The following is a 7,008-nucleotide window of genomic DNA, read 5'->3' as shown; positions in this document are numbered from 1 at the left end:
TACGTATAAGGCACCGAATGATGCTTTGCTATTGCCTATGCGCCTCTTTTCGGAGGACATATTGCCCTGGTCTGAACAGTAGGGGGACTTGAGCTTTTTCTATGGCACTTCCTTCTAGCACTGGCCATATGCTATAGTTCCTGGCTAAGACCCTGAGCAAATTCTAGTGTTGGGAGCTGGGAAGGGAGTAAACGTACGTTCCCTGTCGCTGAGTTTCTGTTGTGGATGCAGAGGTCCGCAGAGTAAAGTCCCGGTAATGGCGCTTCTGGCATTTCACTATAAGAAGCTGATCCCGAGGGATCCAGGTGTGGATAGAAGGGTATTTCTGCTCTGAGGAAAGGAACTCCTTACTCCTGGTCTTTCTTTCAAGGTTAAAGAGCATCGGTAGCAAACAGAGATCATCACAGGAGTGATAAGCATTCATCATGTGCTCATCCACATGCGAAAAGGGGAGAGAGAGGAGGAAGAGGGAGTATTGAAGCAGTGCAGAAGAGAGAATCCTGGATATTCCAAGGGGAGAGGGGTGGGAGGATCAGAAGACCATTTTCTGCCTGTAAGAACCTGTTTTATTGAGGAGAAGGGGAATAGTATGGAAGGGTTTCAATAAACAAAGACCTATAAAGAGCACCCCAGGTGGGACTTGAACCCACAATCCCTGGCTTAGGAGGCCAGTGCCTTATCCATTAGGCCACTGGAGCTGTAAAGTCAGGGGGCTTTTATTTGAGCTACAGGGAAGGAGATAAATCCATTATCTCAAACCGGATGAGAACTCTCCTGCGACTTCAACATCACTGAGGAGGTGTCAGGCGGCTTTCCTTGGCTTCAAGAAGAGAAGCTGGGGGTTTTACCGCAGAATGAGGCATTCAAAGAAACATGAAATAACTCTATATTCCACAAACATCTTAGACCGCCCATTGAATCATCCTTTACAAAGGTAAATAAATGGCGCAGCAACTCAAGGTTGCCAAGCGGAGCGCAGGGTGGCAGGAGCAGAAACCCGACTGGATCTGGATGAACCTGGGACTCACCTTGGAGAATGCTGGGAGCAATATGCAGTTGGGCTGCAAAACCTCTGCAGTAGTTCCTGAGACTGTGCTGTTGAATGCGCACTTTTGGCCATTGAATTGGTGTCTGCTTTCTATTATATTTAGCCTACACTCCTTTAACTTGGGCCTCACCTTCAGTGCGAAGGGCTTAATTGGTGCCACTCTGCCTCCTTGATGTCCTTGTGTGGCAGAGAGGGAGGCTGGTTTAAATCGAATTGCAGAAAAGAAAGCTTGTCATAGGACACACCCCAGATGGGACTTGAACCCACAATCCCAGGCTTAGAAGGCCAGTACCTTATCCATTAGGCCACTGGGGTGAGGATGACAAGCCTTTTGTGGTCAACATCCCTGACAAGGGTTAAGGAACCCTCCCCTCCCCTGCAAGCACACTCATTTTGGCTCTTCTGATTCTCTTACTTCTTCACTGAGGGCTTTATCTCCGCCATTCCTGTTACTGATGTGCTGCTCAGTAAAGTCCCAGAATGCCGTGTGCCTGATCTCAGCAACAGTTCCTCTAGTTCTCCAGACTCCGTAGTAGATTACAGTATTCCTTGATACCCCTTTCTATCTGTAGGCTCACACAGGAGTTGGACTCTCACAACACAAATGTTTTGCCAGTGTAGTAAAGGAGGTTCTGCGCATGGAACGAGCTCAATGACAAGAATACAGATAGGCACAAGAAGAAAAAGTTACAGATGTGTGTACAGCTTGCCACAAGACAAAGACACAGTGAATCAAAAGTTCACGTACTGATCAGAGGGCTCAGGGAACCTTCAATTGACAGCCAATTTGCTATTCAAGTTGCAGTCTACAGTCATGTTTGCTATGGTGCCATTGGGCCAGAGCAGTGTTAAAGTCAGGAAAGGATAGAAAGATTGAATTTCATGGTTCAAAAATAGATCAAGGTTTTCTACTCAACCCTATCTTCACCTAAGCTATACCAAACTTAAGATCCGGTTCAATGTGAAATTTAGCCATGGGAACAGATTGGGGGAAATAAACTCCTTTTCAAACAAGGGAAACGTCTAGGATCTCAATTTATCCCATTCTGTGATCAATCCATTGTAGACCTTGAAATGTACTGATCCACCAACAACCAGTTGCTCTGAGAAACTTTGCATGTTTGCACCACTCGCATTGTGTAGATGCACTTCCTTACGTATAAGGCACCGAATGATGCTTTGCTATTGCCTATGCGCCTCTTTTCGGAGGACATATTGCCCTGGTCTGAACAGTAGGGGGACTTGAGCTTTTTCTATGGCACTTCCTTCTAGCACTGGCCATATGCTATAGTTCCTGGCTAAGACCCTGAGCAAATTCTAGTGTTGGGAGCTGGGAAGGGAGTAAACGTACGTTCCCTGTCGCTGAGTTTCTGTTGTGGATGCAGAGGTCCGCAGGGTAAAGTCCCGGTAATGGCGCTTCTGGCATTTCACTATAAGAAGCTGATCCCGAGGGATCCAGGTGTGGATAGAAGGGTATTTCTGCTCTGAGGAAAGGAACTCCTTACTCCTGGTCTTTCTTTCAAGGTTAAAGAGCATCGGTAGCAAACAGAGATCATCACAGGAGTGATAAGCATTCATCATGTGCTCATCCACATGCGAAAAGGGGAGAGAGAGGAGGAAGAGGGAGTATTGAAGCAGTGCAGAAGAGAGAATCCTGGATATTCCAAGGGGAGAGGGGTGGGAGGATCAGAAGACCATTTTCTGCCTGTAAGAACCTGTTTTATTGAGGAGAAGGGGAATAGTATGGAAGGGTTTCAATAAACAAAGACCTATAAAGAGCACCCCAGGTGGGACTTGAACCCACAATCCCTGGCTTAGGAGGCCAGTGCCTTATCCATTAGGCCACTGGAGCTGTAAAGTCAGGGGGCTTTTATTTGAGCTACAGGGAAGGAGATAAATCCATTATCTCAAACCGGATGAGAACTCTCCTGCGACTTCAACATCACTGAGGAGGTGTCAGGCGGCTTTCCTTGGCTTCAAGAAGAGAAGCTGGGGGTTTTACCGCAGAATGAGGCATTCAAAGAAACATGAAATAACTCTATATTCCACAAACATCTTAGACCGCCCATTGAATCATCCTTTACAAAGGTAAATTAATGGCGCAGCAACTCAAGGTTGCCAAGCGGAGCGCAGGGTGGCAGGAGCAGAAACCCGACTGGATCTGGATGAACCTGGGACTCACCTTGGAGAATGCTGGGAGCAATATGCAGTTGGGCTGCAAAACTTCTGCAGTAGTTCCTGAGACTGTGCTGTTGAATGCGCACTTTTGGCCATTGAATTGGTGTCTGCTTTCTATTATATTTAGCCTACACTCCTTTAACTTGGGCCTCACCTTCAGTGCGAAGGGCTTAATTGGTGCCACTCTGCCTCCTTGATGTCCTTGTGTGGCAGAGAGGGAGGCTGGTTTAAATCGAATTGCAGAAAAGAAAGCTTGTCATAGGACACACCCCAGATGGGACTTGAACCCACAATCCCAGGCTTAGAAGGCCAGTACCTTATCCATTAGGCCACTGGGGTGAGGATGACAAGCCTTTTGTGGTCAACATCCCTGACAAGGGTTAAGGAACCCTCCCCTCCCCTGCAAGCACACTCATTTTGGCTCTTCTGATTCTCTTACTTCTTCACTGAGGGCTTTATCTCCGCCATTCCTGTTACTGATGTGCTGCTCAGTAAAGTCCCAGAATGCCGTGTGCCTGATCTCAGCAACAGTTCCTCTAGTTCTCCAGACTCCGTAGTAGATTACAGTATTCCTTGATACCCCTTTCTATCTGTAGGCTCACACAGGAGTTGGACTCTCACAACACAAATGTTTTGCCAGTGTAGTAAAGGAGGTTCTGCGCATGGAACGAGCTCAATGACAAGAATACAGATAGGCACAAGAAGAAAAAGTTACAGATGTGTGTACAGCTTGCCACAAGACAAAGACACAGTGAATCAAAAGTTCACGTACTGATCAGAGGGCTCAGGGAACCTTCAATTGACAGCCAATTTGCTATTCAAGTTGCAGTCTACAGTCATGTTTGCTATGGTGCCATTGGGCCAGAGCAGTGTTAAAGTCAGGAAAGGATAGAAAGATTGAATTTCATGGTTCAAAAATAGATCAAGGTTTTCTACTCAACCCTATCTTCACCTAAGCTATACCAAACTTAAGATCCGGTTCAATGTGAAATTTAGCCATGGGAACAGATTGGGGGAAATAAACTCCTTTTCAAACAAGGGAAACGTCTAGGATCTCAATTTATCCCATTCTGTGATCAATCCATTGTAGACCTTGAAATGTACTGATCCACCAACAACCAGTTGCTCTGAGAAACTTTGCATGTTTGCACCACTCGCATTGTGTAGATGCACTTCCTTACGTATAAGGCACCGAATGATGCTTTGCTATTGCCTATGCGCCTCTTTTCGGAGGACATATTGCCCTGGTCTGAACAGTAGGGGGACTTGAGCTTTTTCTATGGCACTTCCTTCTAGCACTGGCCATATGCTATAGTTCCTGGCTAAGACCCTGAGCAAATTCTAGTGTTGGGAGCTGGGAAGGGAGTAAACGTACGTTCCCTGTCGCTGAGTTTCTGTTGTGGATGCAGAGGGCCGCAGGGTAAAGTCCCGGTAATGGCGCTTCTGGCATTTCACTATAAGAAGCTGATCCCGAGGGATCCAGGTGTGGATAGAAGGGTATTTCTGCTCTGAGGAAAGGAACTCCTTACTCCTGGTCTTTCTTTCAAGGTTAAAGAGCATCGGTAGCAAACAGAGATCATCACAGGAGTGATAAGCATTCATCATGTGCTCATCCACATGCGAAAAGGGGAGAGAGAGGAGGAAGAGGGAGTATTGAAGCAGTGCAGAAGAGAGAATCCTGGATATTCCAAGGGGAGAGGGGTGGGAGGATCAGAAGACCATTTTCTGCCTGTAAGAACCTGTTTTATTGAGGAGAAGGGGAATAGTATGGAAGGGTTTCAATAAACAAAGACCTATAAAGAGCACCCCAGGTGGGACTTGAACCCACAATCCCTGGCTTAGGAGGCCAGTGCCTTATCCATTAGGCCACTGGAGCTGTAAAGTCAGGGGGCTTTTATTGGAGCTACAGGGAAGGAGATAAATCCATTATCTCAAACCGGATGAGAACTCTCCTGCGACTTCAACATCACTGAGGAGGTGTCAGGCGGCTTTCCTTGGCTTCTAGAAGAGAAGCTGGGGGTTTTACCGCAGAATGAGGCATTCAAAGAAAGATGAAATAACTCTATATTCCACAAACATCTTAGACCGCCCATTGAATCATCCTTTACAAAGGTAAATTAATGGCGCAGCAACTCAAGGTTGCCAAGCGGAGCGCAGGGTGGCAGGAGCAGAAACCCGACTGGATCTGGATGAACCTGGGACTCACCTTGGAGAATGCTGGGAGCAATATGCAGTTGGGCTGCAAAACTTCTGCAGTAGTTCCTGAGACTGTGCTGTTGAATGCGCACTTTTGGCCATTGAATTGGTGTCTGCCTTCTATTATATTTAGCCTACACTCCTTTAACTTGGGCCTCACCTTCAGTGCCAAGGGCTTAATTGGTGCCACTCTGCCTCCTTGATGTCCTTGTGTGGCAGAGAGGGAGGCTGGTTTAAATCAAATTGCAGAAAAGAAAGCTTGTCATAGGACACACCCCAGATGGGACTTGAACCCACAATCCCAGGCTTAGAAGGCCAGTACCTTATCCATTAGGCCACTGGGGTGAGGATGACAAGCCTTTTGTGGTCAACATCCCTGACAAGGGTTAAGGAACCCTCCCCTCCCCTGCAAGCACACTCATTTTGGCTCTTCTGATTCTCTTACTTCTTCACTGAGGGCTTTATCTCCGCCATTCCTGTTACTGATGTGCTGCTCAGTAAAGTGCCAGAATGCCGTGTGCCTGATCTCAGCAACAGTTCCTCTAGTTCTCCAGACTCCGTAGTAGATTACAGTATTCCTTGATACCCCTTTCTATCTGTAGGCTCACACAGGAGTTGGACTCTCACAACACAAATGTTTTGCCAGTGTAGTAAAGGAGGTTCTGCGCATGGAACGAGCTCAATGACAAGAATACAGATAGGCACAAGAAGAAAAAGTTACAGATGTGTGTACAGCTTGCCACAAGACAAAGACACAGTGAATCAAAAGTTCACGTACTGATCAGAGGGCTCAGGGAACCTTCAATTGACAGCCAATTTGCTATTCAAGTTGCAGTCTACAGTCATGTTTGCTATGGTGCCATTGGGCCAGAGCAGTGTTAAAGTCAGGAAAGGATAGAAAGATTGAATTTCATGGTTCAAAAATAGATCAAGGTTTTCTACTCAACCCTATCTTGACCTAAGCTATACCAAACTTAAGATCTGGTTCAATGTGAAATTTAGCCATGGGAACAGATTGGGGGAAATAAACTCCTTTTCAAACAAGGGAAACGTCTAGGACAGTGATGGGCAACCTTTTGAGCTTGATGTGTCAAAATTCGCCAAAAAACCGAGCATAACTCGGGTGGTGTGTCACTTCGAGAAAAATCACTGCTACTAGGACCGCCCCCGGGCCCCCCCCTACCCGAGATCGCTGCCCACCCGAGGTCGCTGGGCCCCCCCCCCTCCACCCGCTACCGGGCCCAGAACTAACCTTAAAGCCTCCTTTCATGTCGCAGCAAGCAGCAGCAGGGCAGACCTCTCCTCCTTCCTTCTGTGCTCCGCCCTCGCGGACGTTACGCCAGGCGAGGGCGGGACACGGAAGGAAGGAGTGGCCTGCCCTGCTGCTGCTTGCTGCGACGTGAAAGGAGGCTTTAAGGTAAGTTTCCGGGAGCGAGGAGGGAGGGCGGACCCAGTGCATTTTTCGTAGAAAAAAAGGTGCCGGTACTCATTATGGGTGGGGTCACCACATATGGCTCCACCCCTATGATAGCCACACTCACATTAGCCACATCCCTTATATCAGCCATGGCGCATATAAACAGATA

The 7,008-nt window shown here is 47.4% G+C and overlaps 6 non-coding genes across 6 annotated transcripts; all 6 read right to left on the bottom strand.

Moving 5' to 3' along the window:
• Window positions 1-625: 625 nt before the first annotated feature.
• On the bottom strand, window positions 626-698 carry TRNAR-CCU. Its single transcript has one exon. It is a non-coding gene; the product is annotated as a tRNA-Arg (tRNA).
• Window positions 699-1,290: 592 nt separating this feature from the next.
• TRNAR-UCU lies at window positions 1,291-1,363 on the bottom strand. Its single transcript has one exon. It is a non-coding gene; the product is annotated as a tRNA-Arg (tRNA).
• Window positions 1,364-2,827: 1,464 nt separating this feature from the next.
• Window positions 2,828-2,900, bottom strand: TRNAR-CCU. Its single transcript has one exon. It is a non-coding gene; the product is annotated as a tRNA-Arg (tRNA).
• A 592-nt stretch (window positions 2,901-3,492) lies between these two features.
• On the bottom strand, window positions 3,493-3,565 carry TRNAR-UCU. The gene has a single exon. It is a non-coding gene; the product is annotated as a tRNA-Arg (tRNA).
• Window positions 3,566-5,029: 1,464 nt separating this feature from the next.
• On the bottom strand, window positions 5,030-5,102 carry TRNAR-CCU. The gene has a single exon. It is a non-coding gene; the product is annotated as a tRNA-Arg (tRNA).
• A 592-nt stretch (window positions 5,103-5,694) lies between these two features.
• Window positions 5,695-5,767, bottom strand: TRNAR-UCU. The gene has a single exon. It is a non-coding gene; the product is annotated as a tRNA-Arg (tRNA).
• Window positions 5,768-7,008: the final 1,241 nt, after the last annotated feature.

This window comes from Microcaecilia unicolor, chromosome 3 (genome assembly GCF_901765095.1).
Source record: "Microcaecilia unicolor chromosome 3, aMicUni1.1, whole genome shotgun sequence".
Classification (NCBI taxonomy): domain Eukaryota; kingdom Metazoa; phylum Chordata; class Amphibia; order Gymnophiona; family Siphonopidae; genus Microcaecilia; species Microcaecilia unicolor.
Note: the sequence above shows the minus strand (reverse complement) of the source record. Positions and strands in the feature narration are given on the sequence as shown.